Source organism: Sebastes fasciatus, chromosome 15, assembly GCF_043250625.1.
Source record: "Sebastes fasciatus isolate fSebFas1 chromosome 15, fSebFas1.pri, whole genome shotgun sequence".
Classification (NCBI taxonomy): Eukaryota; Metazoa; Chordata; class Actinopteri; order Perciformes; family Sebastidae; genus Sebastes; species Sebastes fasciatus.
In genome coordinates, this window is record NC_133809.1 from 17,715,680 (window position 1) to 17,728,706 (window position 13,027).

The following is a 13,027-nucleotide window of genomic DNA, read 5'->3' on the forward strand; positions in this document are numbered from 1 at the left end:
CACCGACCTTCCATATACCATGGTATCGAATTGGTATCGAGAATCGTGGAATTTCATTGTTATTGGTATCAGCTACTAAATTTCTGGTATTGTGACATCCCTAATCCCATATCACATTTTTTGCTCAAACAGCAATCAGTAGGCCTATACAACACTACAATTAGCACAGCACTCCAAGCTACATGCCACAAGGTATTCTACCCAGTCAGGTTGGAGGATGTTGCACCACAGTGTGGCAAAAGTTGAGCCAGGGGCAACTTTTTGATGGACAACTGACCCTATGTTTTGAGTTGGAGCCCTCTGCAGCAGTGCAGTGGTCTCCTTGAAAGAGAATGAGCTCTAGCTGTTTTTTTGACGCAGTGCTATTGTTGGTCTGAACGTGGCCCGCGGATAAACACAGCATGTTCATGTGTATCCTGAACCAAAGTCATAACGGTTCCTATTCAAGAACGCTACAGATGGTTAGAAGGTCTTTTTAAAACGGGCAGCAATACACACCAAGCATTTGTGTGTGTTTCATGGCTGTGTATGGCTTTGTCAGAGAGGACGAGAGGAGGAGGCTGGCTGCCAACAGCTTGTCAAAATGCCCTCAGTGCAGAGTCCAGCTGCTGATTGTGCCATTTAAATGTGCTTTTACCCCGCAATTCTTTCCACAGAGAGAAAGAGGGAGATGCATTTTCATAAAAAATAAATCTACTTTGTCAGATTGAACCAATAAACACAAATGTTCAAATCAAAAACTATTGGATTAGACAACTGGAACGACCCTTCACTTTTTACATTGTTATTAAACCCAATCATATTGTAGTTCTGTAGACTCTGGCCATAATACTCAAACATCCCAGGGCAAAATCCATGAAGTACAGTAGTTTAACAAAAGTGGGTCCTGAGAGTTTAATATATGCCCTCATTTTTCAAAGTGAAAAGACGTCAGTGCTTTGCTTGCCCATGCTGAGAGGAGGGAATTTTCTTTGGGTTCAAGTCAGTATTGCAGCTGTGCATGAGTGCCTGTCGACATCTCAGCCAAGATAAACTGTGTCCTGCATGCAACTGCACCCAGCCTTGTCACATGATATGTTTGTGGCTGTTAACACTACTACACAAGTGCAGAGTAATATAGGACCCCAATCAAATCTGCAGAACAAGCAACTAAGCAGGAACCCGGTGTTCCTGCTCTCGAGAATTGTTTGTCTTCTTGACTTCTGCCGGTTGTTATCGTGTTAACTTCTCTATCAGAGCATTTGGAGGTTTTATGGTGATGTGATTTATATGGGCTTGTGGCACGTTAATGATGCCAGGGAGCCTTGCCTGCCATCCATATTCATGAACAACTGTGTTTGGGGAGCTGTGGAGATGGAAGGAGGGGGGACTGCCACACGTCCGCCAAAAGTCTCCCGAGCACAAAGTGTGGCTGGTGGAGCTGCCGAGGCCTCGAGTTCACATGCCTGTAGGCACTGGCCCACCTGTTCATCCAGACTAGTCGCATTCCCAGAGAGAAGATCAATGATTATGAATGAACAAAGAAACGACACGCTGAGGTCTGGATATTCAATGTGAAATTGCCAAAATTTAACATAATATAGTGGTTGGTTGCACAGGATACACGCTAACAGATTGTAGCACAATATCTACGGTTATATTTGCCATTTATTTTTTAAAAATCCAGGAATTTAGTCGTGTCTACATCTAATGATCAATATGGCTGACAATCTAAAATGTACAACTGTAGTTTAAGCATTTTTTTTTAATTATTTAGATGGACTCTGGTAGGGCTGCAACATATAATCAATCAGTTATCAACTATTAAATTAATCGCCAACTACTTTGATAATCTATTTGAGTAATTTTTTTAAGAGAAACAAGTCTCTGATTCCAGCTTCTTAAATGTGAATATTTTCTGGTTTCTTTACTCCTCTATGATAGTAAACTTAATATCTTTGAGTTGTGGACAAAACGAGACATTTGAGGACGTCATCTTGGGCTTTGGGAAACACTGATCAACATTTTTCAAATTTTTCAGAATTTATAGACCAAACAACTAATTGATTAATCGAGAAGATAATCAACAGATTAATCGACAATGAAAATAATCGTAAATTGCAGCCCTAGACTCTGGCACTTAATCAGAAGCAAACACGGATTTTCCTCATTTGGGAGGCATCCTTGCCTCAAGAGGACAGTGGTGGAAAGTAACTAAGTACATTTACTCAAGTACTGTACTTAAGTACAAGTTTGAGGCACTTGAATATTACCATTTTGTGCTACTTAATACTTCTACTCCACTACATCTGAGGGGCAAATATTGTACTTTTTACTCCATTACACATATTTGACAGCTTTAGTTACTAGTTACTTTACTTTACTAGTTACAAAATATAAATCAACTAATACATTATGATATATTATTATGGATTAAGCTACCCAGCAGTATATAAAGTAATTACATTTAGCTCCACGTTTACCAGCGGAAACATTAAAATGAAAAACACATTAATGCATCAATAATTATAATCCAATAATATAATACAAATCATTCTGAAATGAGCCATTCCGCATAATGAGTACTTTACTTAACTTACTTAAACTAAGTAGTATATATGAGTACTTCTTCCACCACTGCAAGAGGATCTGGTCCACTGCAGTGAACAGTGAAGCAGAAAGCAAAATGCATGTGGATATAAATCTGTAAAAAGCTCTTCTGCTCCTATTAAGACATTTATTTTTTCTGTAAATATGGTCAAATAGGGATTACTGTGTATCTCCACGTTCTAAATCAGCATGAGAAGCACATCTTTCATAAATTAATGGTTCCCCTGGATGTGCACTAAAATGTTCAGAACTGCAATGTGATTGTAAAACACTGATATTACGCATTTGCCTATTTAAATACTTAAATCTGAGGTCTGGCGGTGATTTAAACCCGCCATTCATTCTCGTCTATATCAATAGAGAAGGCAGCAGGATTTCACGTCCTATTAGCGATCATGACCTAATCAATGAGCTGTGCCTTAAAACAGCTGACGGCTAATTACGAGGGCAGCTCTCTGTGTGCCATGCCATTCAGGTAACCAGTGGTAATTAAAGAGGAGGAAGAAATATCTGTTGAAGGTTGTTCATATAGCGCAGCGGCGGCAGTGCAGAGTGAATTGCATGGATACTCCAGGGTGAGGCCTAATTTGCTCCTGAGCAAATCAATAAAACCATTTCATCTCAGTTGCTATGGAACAACATATACTAAAACACAATGAACATTACCTTGGGGAAATCTGCGCCAGAAATAATCGCGCGGCTTCTATTTTGAACAAAGTCTTGTTTCTTCATTTGGAAAAGAGAGAGACTGAGCGTTGTCAAGGACATTATGTTTTGTTTCTATCCTCAGAGGGGTTGCCATCCAGTTTCATTACTGTAACAACAAGAACCAAAGTCAAATTACTTTCTTGTATCACAGAACAAAATAAAAAAAAAAACATGCACTTTGTTGTAAAAGCGGTTCTCGCTATATGACAGCTAACCAAACAGAGTTATATATTCTACGATACCAATCATAAAAAGGAGGCTTGTTACTCGGCTCTGTGATTTTAATACCTTTGGGAATCTGCATAACTGTACTAGCTTCCATATGGGGCTCCACAGAGAAATATAATCATAAAAGAAAATAATTAAGGGTAGAATAAAAGTCATCCGTGAATCTTTTGATATCCGAAGATCTTTGCGCACACACGAGTGTAACAAGATTTCAGTATATCACTTCAGAAGGATAATGAAGACATGTGGTATTCTACAATTGTACAAATTCAGGTTTCCTCCTAGTTTGCTCCTCATCTCTGTCACTCTCATCCAAAAGGCCACGCTGTGTTTCAGCAGTCCTGCTCATTAGTGCGGTGGTGAGAGGTCCTTCGCTCAGGGTGTGGCGAGAGTGGATGTGTGTGTGCCGCTGACAGGTCAAAGGGGTCATACTTTAAAGTGAACGAGATGAAAGCTGCAGTTGTGAGTTCAGGCAGCCGGGAGACGATGCTGTTGACATGGAGCGACTGGTGGCGGCCATACGTTTCGTGCTGTGGGCGAGGGTCACCGTGTTCAAGTGTCAGCACATGAAGGGGGGGCAGTCGAGAATGCCATATCTCATGGTGGCTGTGGTCGACTTCAAAGTTTGCCACTCAAACTGATACTGAACCTCTGTAGTCTGTGTGCTTCACCCGTTTCTATACTTTGTCTAGTAGCACACTATCAAACAATATCCACTGGTCAAGAAGCTGTAAGCTGACTGTAAAATCAGAACTGACTGATTGAAGTATAAATTACAGAAGATATTTTTTGAATATGTTTGAACACATTTTGTAAAATATACGTTTTTGTAAAAGGGGCTTGCCATCAAATGTTTTAATGTATTAATGTCTAGGGCAATTGATTAAAATGGCAAATTAATTCATTTTTGTCTGTTCGAAATGTACCTTAAAGGGAGATTTGTCAAGTATTTATACTCTTATCAACATGGGAGTGGGTAAATATGCTTGCTTGATGCAAATGTATGTATATATTTATTATTGGAAATCAATTAACTACACAAAACAATGACACATTTTGTCCAGAAACCCTCACAGGTACTGCATTTAGCATACAAAATACGCTCAAATCATAACATGACTCATAACTCAAGACCAACAGGCAACAACTGCTGTCAGTGTGTCAGTGTGTTGACTTGACTATGACTTGCCCAAAACTGCATGTGATTATCATAAAGTCTGTAAAGGCATGTCTGTAAAGGGGAGACTCGTGGGTACCCATAGAACCCATTTACCTTCACATATCTTGAGGTCAGAGGTCAAGGGACCCCATTGAAAACGCCCATGACAGTTTCCCCCCCCCAAAATTTGGCATAAGTTTGGAGTGTTATTTAGTCTCCTTCGCGACAAGCTAGTATGACATGGTTGGTACCAATGGATTCCAAAAAATGCCAGTATCTTTACTCTAGCATTAAAACTGAGCCTGCTACAACCTCCGAAAGATCAAAATTGCGAGTTACGTTAATGTGTTAAAGAAATTAGTGGCGTTAAAATGAATTTTCGTTAACGCGTTATTATCACTTTAACAGCCCTATTCATGTCATATAAAACATTTGGAGATCACGATAAGTAGGGCTGCAACTAACGATTATTTTCATTGTCGATTAATCTGTCTATTATTTCCTCGATTAATTGATTAGTTGTTTAGTCTGTAAAATGTCAGAAAATGGTGAAAAATGTTGATCAGTGTTTCCCAAAGCCCAAGATGTTGTCCTCAAATGTCTTGTTTTCTCCACAACTCAAAGATATTCAGTTTCCTGCCACATAGGAGTAAAAATATTCACATTTAAGAAGCTGGAATCAGAGTATTTTGACTTTTTTTCTTAAAAAATTACTCAAACCAATTGATCGATTATTAAAATAGTTGCCGATCAATTTAATAGTTGACAACGAATCACTTAATCGTTGCAGCTGTAACGATAATATACGCTATGTAGCCCTTTCTAAAGCATTGTAATAAAAAAAGATTAACGTCTGAAGTATTCTGCTATATTGTTTACTTGAATAGCACACAAATTGTTTCCATTTTAACATGATTGCCAGCTTTAATGACGCATAAACCAGACACGAGTAAGAATGATCCAGTCTATCAGTAATTCAGAGAACACATTTATTCTCCACCTTCTTTTGGCTATGAATGAATAGCAGCAAAAGAGAGGGGGGGATTGTACCATCCTGCCAACCAACTCAAATAGGCAAACAGCAGGACACACGCTCCCTGCCAGACAATCCGCCATCACGGCAACTGTTGCCACGGCGCAGAGCTGCCAGCCCACTTTTGATTAGCGAGTGTCTTGAATGTGATTGGCTACAGTATGAATGGTGAGGCAGAGAAGGGTCTTAAATGTTGTGTAATTAACCTCTTCACTTGCACATATTCCACTTCATACATCACAACTACTGACAGCCTCCTGTCAGCAACCTGCACCAATCAGGCTCTAATCTGGGAGACAGAGAGGGAATACAAAGACGGTGTTTGGGCTGTCACCACTGTGGTGCGTCTGAAACTGTCTGATGAGACAATGCGCTGTATCTCAGTGTTGACAATGAAGGGGCCCCCTCACTGCTGCAGCCCATGGAAGAGAGAAAAAACACCTCACAGCTATAATCATCATCATCTACATGTGTAAATGAAAACAGTACACATAATCAAAAGGTGTGAGTGAGGAGCAGACGAAAGCACGATGGATAGAACAAGGCTCTGTCTGATTGGTGGATTAACCCAGAGGTTAGATCATGACAGTTTGATTAAATTTTTTTAAGTCACGGTAAAAACATGCAAACTATGAATGCAATGCAAATGGTATCACAACAAGGTGAACTACAGTGGGAAAAATACAATAGAAGTGGGCAGAACGTAACCTAAATATATACCATCATTACTGCAAACTGCTCATCACACCGCAAGAACTTGCACTTCTCCCTTTGAAAAGGAGAAAACATAATGATGCAAAGACCTCCATTCTCACATACGACATGCAATTACGTTCGCATGGTGTGAGATTTAGTGTGCAACAAGGCTATTTCAAGTTATCGTATAGAAACAAGAGCAGTTAGAGCTCCACTTATCTGCCAATTTGCTATACACATCTACTTCTGTTTTTGAGGCCGACACACAACACTACAATTTGGCACTGCCAATTCCAAAGTAAGCAAACAAATCAAAAGAGAATATTGCATTAAGATACTACTTTAGATGGATTCCTCACACTTGAAGTTGTTTTCAAAAGGTAGAAAAGCTTGATCCAAAGCATAAGGGTTTCTGAAAAAGCAATCAAACACCACTCTTCAACAAGATACAAAATGATTCTTCCTGGTAAAAGAGAAAGAAACGCACACAATTCTGCTATCCAATGAGGACGAGAATCCAATTTATCTTACCAGTATCCATAACAGAGACCTGAAACCACATCAGCCTTGCATTTCATGAATCGCAGTTCAGTCGGGAAAAGATGGAAAGTGCAATGCTCTCAAACATGTACTGATCGAAAGGGACAGGATGTAAGAAAAATGACTTGCCAATCATAGCGAACTGAATGTGAAGTCATCCAAGCAGAAAGAAGATGCTTTACAATAAAATGTGTCCTGCAATCTGCTGATGCAAGTATCTCTCACATTGCCTGTCAAAATGCAATCCCCAGGTGGTAACCTTCTGAAACTATATGCTGATATATATGATTTCATTCAAAGCTAAGGTGGGTAATGTATTTTAGATACATTTTTTGTTTGTTGAAATTCTCATTACATCCCGACAGAAATCAATAAATCAAATGCCCTGACAAAAAAAAATTAAAATCAATCTTGTATCCGTGGCCATCACAGGCCTTTAATAAGCCCGTCCAATCATTTCATTCGGCCTGAATGAAATGATTGGACGGGCTACCTGCCTGTCTACCTGCGTGCACACTCTGCCCGTGCACTCATTGCGTGTCACCAGAGTTTTCCACAAGCTGCTAGCTTGACAGCGGTCAGTAAATGACTATATCGCCAACATCCAAGTATAAATATTAGTTTTCAGAGACTCACTTTGGCGTTACACTTCTCCCGTGGCTCTCTCCCTCCCACAGACACACTCTCCTGGACATGGATGTGCGTGTGGGGCATGCGTGTGTTTTTGCATCTGGAGGGAAGCAGGGAACTATAAGAGAGGGAACTGGAGAGAGCGGAAGAAGTGAAGCGCCACAACGAGTTTATACGTGTTGAGGTCGGAGAAGGTGATGGAAGATGCCAGCCTCCACTTCAAGAAAAGACGTTACCGCTTTTAATAATCGCCACGGTCTCTGAACATTCGGGGGCCACAAAACTAGTGCCGTAAAGGCTAGAAAAGCTGCGCTGGTTAAAATAGAAACGCTCTGTCAAAATGTAATAATTTTCAATAAAATCGATTGTATGTCGTATGTTGTATTGTATATAGCCTGAAAATATATCACCCAGTCTTAGTTCATTATGATAATTTTAAGGGAGTGGCTTTGGAGGGAGGCCTGAAGTGCCGGACTCGTCAGTGTTGCTGACTTTCTCTCTAGATTTAGGGACTTTTGGAGCTAGTGCTGCTACTTTAATTGTAAAAGAGTTGGCAACACTGGGCTCGTTTTTTTGGTTGGATCATTTTTAAAATCTAGCGAACTCTTGCTGGTTTCTCCAATGTTACCTACCCAAGCTTTAAATATGAATGATTGCAGCGAGTAAGACATGCTACATACTTAACACATGTCAACAGAGTTAATTCCATTTAGCCTTAGCCACACTGACAACCATCACGTTCTGACCTTACATTACATATCTTGATGCGTAGTTTGTTAGTTTGTTAGTTTGACCCCTGACCCGCACACAGAGCATAAAGTTACCAGATTAAACAGAGTAAAGACCCGTCAGGCTAGGGCCTTTTTCCTCGTGTCCTTGGGCTGCGTGTCGGCTCAGTGGAGTGGGGAGCCACCCTGTAGCCCCGGTTCTGCTGTCCACCAGATGGCTGCTGCTGGGAGCCAGCTAAGAGCCTGCCTGGTGGCCACTGAAACTTAAACGTAGAGGGGGCTGTCGGTTATGAAGAAACGTCTTCAGACAGACTAATTAAAAAAGGTCTTTTTCATCACGCCTGCCCATCTGTTAAGAGAGCACAACCTGATGGAATGACTGGCTATTCAGTTTCAATGTGCCATTAACGGCAATATCTCAGTGAGCACTTTTTCTGGAATTCAATTATTTAACTTCTTCTAGGGGAATAATGAAATTTTTTATGACCGGTGATCTCCTGAGTGCAATTTGCAGATCTTTAAAAAGGCTGAAACCTTAAAAAAAAAACAAAGACCTGTATAAGAGAACACCAAGTCATTAACCTGACTGCAGTGTACTGCAACCTACCCAACAACTGATGTAACCAAGGACTTTACAACATCTATTTTTTCTGCTCAACTGTGTAGAACCTTCTTTTTTAAAATCATGAATATTCATTGCACATTAGCTCCTCACATCAGTATTCTAAAAGCATTCTAAAACAGCGTTTCTAAACAAAGCCTTTATGTAAATCAGCAGTTATCTACAAGTAATCTGGACCAAGGGACTACAATACCACTGATAGAACAAGGTCAGTGCATGTGGTGGAGAAAGTAGTTCCCCTCATCACTCTTTGACAAGGTCAGTGCATCGTGCACTGACCAAACACAACAAACCAATGAATTACTAGCATTTTGCATCACATACTACCATCAATCCTGGCTACATAAAATAACATAAGGATAAAAAATTTAATGCTTTATCCTGGAAAAAAATATAAAACATCCGCCTCTGCTGTGACTCCTTCCTCTACCAGCACTTTGACTACAGAATGGGACGACACCGCCAGCTCACCGTCAGACGGCATCAGAGCCTGGCTGTGTATGTGTGCACATCTTCATCACCTAGACACTCATTACCATGCCAGCTTGCAGGTCAACACACAACAGGCTGTTTGAACTCATGACCCACATCCTGCCCCTCATTACCCTACAAACTAGATGGCTGGATGAGGACTCGGGGAGTTCAGTGATGGTAATACACGGGAGATGATTCACATTACAGTTTGAACCATTATGGTAAATTATTAGCTCTATATCATCTACATCATTACAACTTACAGTATAATGGCAATGCTTGCTAGTTCCCTAGCCTCTCTTGCCCCGAAGCTTGCTGGATTACACACAGTAAACAAGGTTAAATCTTCAGTGATAGATCATTTCGAGTTGTCTCTGAAAGGCTAATTAATTCACTTTCACATTACGGATTGCGTTGGTGTGATTTACTACCTGTAGCGTTATCTCAGCTCAGTGGCATGTCGTCGAACTTGTATGGCCACCCATCCTGAATTTACGGTACATATGGAGGAAAGCCTTCAGGACTACAACTCTTAAAAAGGTTTCTGTCTTGGTGCAAAAACTCCTCACACATGCAATCTGTTCCGAGGATGGAGATGTCAATGGTTACGACCCCCCTGAAGAAACGACCACGCAGGCAGACAGACCGTGTGTGTGCGTGCGGGGCTTACATCTTGCCTAGCCTCTGATAATTTAAGGACTTTTCTCCACGGCAGCTTGTTTTAATTACTGAGAATAAGTGGCAGCATTTGGTCAGGTTTATGGGTCTTCTTCAAAGAGCAAGCTTGGTTTAGACAGACCAATCTGTGGGACTGCAGAGCTGTAAATCCAAAAGTGAGCAACTACTACCACTAACAATGCCCAGGGCTGATGCAGGCAGCGTAACAGGGGTGGAGGGGGATAGAGCGGGTTCAAAAAGCCTGTTTTCCTTTAATTTAACCGAAGCTAAATCGACATTCAGTCTGACTAAAGACGTGAGGTCTTCTAAAAAATGATGAATACCAAATTAAAAAGTCTTAATGCAATTTTCTTTGAGAGATTTGGACCGGCATTTGTAGGATTTAAACATTTTTTAAGTGTCAAAGAGAACTCTCTTCTCAGCTCTGACTCAGTTTGACAGGAGAAACCGCTTTGAACAGTACAGACACTGTGTCAGCAGACGATAATGGAAACATAATACATGAAGAAAGGGAAAGATATCGAATGGACTGAGAATTGGAGTGGATTGGGATTGCTTTTCGATAAAAACTCTCACAAAGAGGAGTGAGTAGAGTTCCAACACAGGGTCACTGCTGGGTTGGGGTGAAGGGTGACGGGGGACTCCTGACTTTTCAGTGAACTCATTGCTATTCTCATACAACATCCAGCTCCCTGCTAATGATGAGAGCCCTGAGGCAAAGGGGGCTGGGACACACGGGACTCAGACGTCTGCAGCAGCCCTGGCCAACTGTTTCCACTCAGACACCGACTTCCTAAGAGCAACGAGGTACAGTCTGAGCAGACAGGATCTTGAGTTATTTGACAAAAGGCTTTTGCTGTCTGCCAAATTGCTACAGGATGAAGACTAACTGAATACTAATTAAAAGAAGGATACAATTTCCTACATTGCATTTGTCAGAATCGGGTGTGGCAGCACATTTGATTTGATTCCCCTGAACAGTGAACTCTGCCTGAGACTTCACAAGGTGTCAAAGAGCGCCAAAAAACACTAAGCCTGAGAGCGAAAACCACCCCAAAGAATTTGATTTGAAACTCAGACCAGCTGGTCTGGCAAGTCCGCCAAATTAACCTCTTATGCTTTTGATCAAAACAGAATTAACCGGGAGGAGGCAAGATGTTATTGCACAGCAGGGTCCAAGTTCTAGCTGAACACACACACACATCTACAGTATAACACTCAACAGGACTCCTTGTATCACACTGAGCAGAAGGCCCTCCTGATACAGAGAGTAATTAATCACTCTGAACCTGCACCTTCTCTTTTTATGTCATTTCCTATATATCAAACTCAACGCTTCAACAATTTTGCCAATTTCCTACTGTTGATTCGAGTACACAGAGACAACTGTGTGTTCTCCCACAAGGAGCAAGACGTCATCCACAAAATCTAAATTTGTTTGGGAGTTTGTGAGATACAGTTTTTAAACACTGGGTCCAACAATGAGTTTAACCTAAAGTAGTTGACAATGTTTATCACTTGATTTGAGGTTTAAAACTGCTACAAAAAGCAACTTTAAGCAAAGATGTAAAATTATATCATGGTGGAATAAATCAGTAGTCTACTGATGTGTTTTTAGTGTGGTGTAAAGCTAATGTAACAAGACACAACTTGAGCTTGACTGGCACCCACTGTTACCTCCTAACAAGTGTTACACCCAAATCTGTGACTGCAGAGAGCCAGCAACACCTGAGGGCACCGTTTCTAACGGCTGTCATCAGAAAATGTGACCCCATTGTACCTATCTTTTACTTTTCTTGTAGAGTTTTGTGAATATATCTTTAAATTAAAAAAGGTTTTTTTAAAGATTTAGTTTTGTGTGTTTTCTGTCAGATATTTGCCTCATTTATTATACAGGTACAGTGGGGTCATATTTTCTGATGACAGTGTACAGTATTGGGCACACAGGTGTTTTCAATTATGGCTGATTAAACCTCTGCTCAGGTTATAGTTGAACAGAGCCATGCTAGCTAGGAATGGCACAAGGTATCCAAACTCCATAGTACCAATACAAATGGTGACAGTTCAACCACATAAAAAAACAAAACTCATATTTTCTCACTTACCTCTAGTGGTATCTAGCCGTGCAAATAGCTGGTGGTTGGTTTTGTTTTCAAAACGAACTTAAGTAGATGGAGGCCAGGTTTAACAACAGCAAAACTATATAAAAAATCCGTTTTTCAAACCCTCACACAACTAGTGCAGCATAATACAAGTCTCGTTTATCCAGTTGTGTGCTCAGTAATCCCCAAACACGGTCATATTTACCAAAATCCTACTATTTAAAACTCTTCCTTTACCACGTGTGATGTTCGCGCATGCGCGCTGCGAGTCCGTGATGAGCCTCTTCTTCATGGATGTATAAAATGGTAGTGGAGATTTTGGAGATTTTTTTAAGGCAAATACATGTAAATTTAGTTACAAATACAGTTAGTAGTTGATTCAGAGTTAGTCAGTCATTAACCAAATTTATTTAAAATGTAGGCTAACACTGTTACACTTTTTGTCTATGCCTAAAGTACATTACAGCTTACTGTGTTGTTTTATATCAAACTAATGGATATTATTTATCCCCAGATAATCCCCATCTGTTGCTGCTGTTTCCTGCCCATTTGCACAATTGGACGTTTGTTGTTGTATGTTTTGTAACAGTGCAGTGTTTTGCCGACTATGTTTTTAATTTTTGAAATTCATGTCATGTTTGAATTTATCTTTTATGTACTAGAGAAGCCAAAGACAAATTTTCACTAAGGTGGACAATAAAGTCAAAGTAAAGTAAAGTAAAGATATTATAATGAGTTTATAGTGCATAAAGATGGAATGAAGGTGTGCAAAAGTAAGAAAGCTATACCAATGTTGATGTGTCAGATATTGTATTAGTCAACGTTTAAATTCTTGTGTCT

General features: G+C 40.3%; 1 long non-coding RNA gene across 1 annotated transcript in view; it reads right to left on the reverse strand.

Moving 5' to 3' along the window:
* Positions 1-12,446, reverse strand: part of LOC141783997 (uncharacterized) — a 144,176-nt gene extending 131,730 nt beyond the window's left edge. Inside the window, exon 1 of the long non-coding RNA XR_012597397.1 lies at positions 12,191-12,446. This is a non-coding gene — a long non-coding RNA (uncharacterized LOC141783997). The remainder of the gene's footprint in view (positions 1-12,190) is intronic.
* Positions 12,447-13,027: the final 581 nt, after the last annotated feature.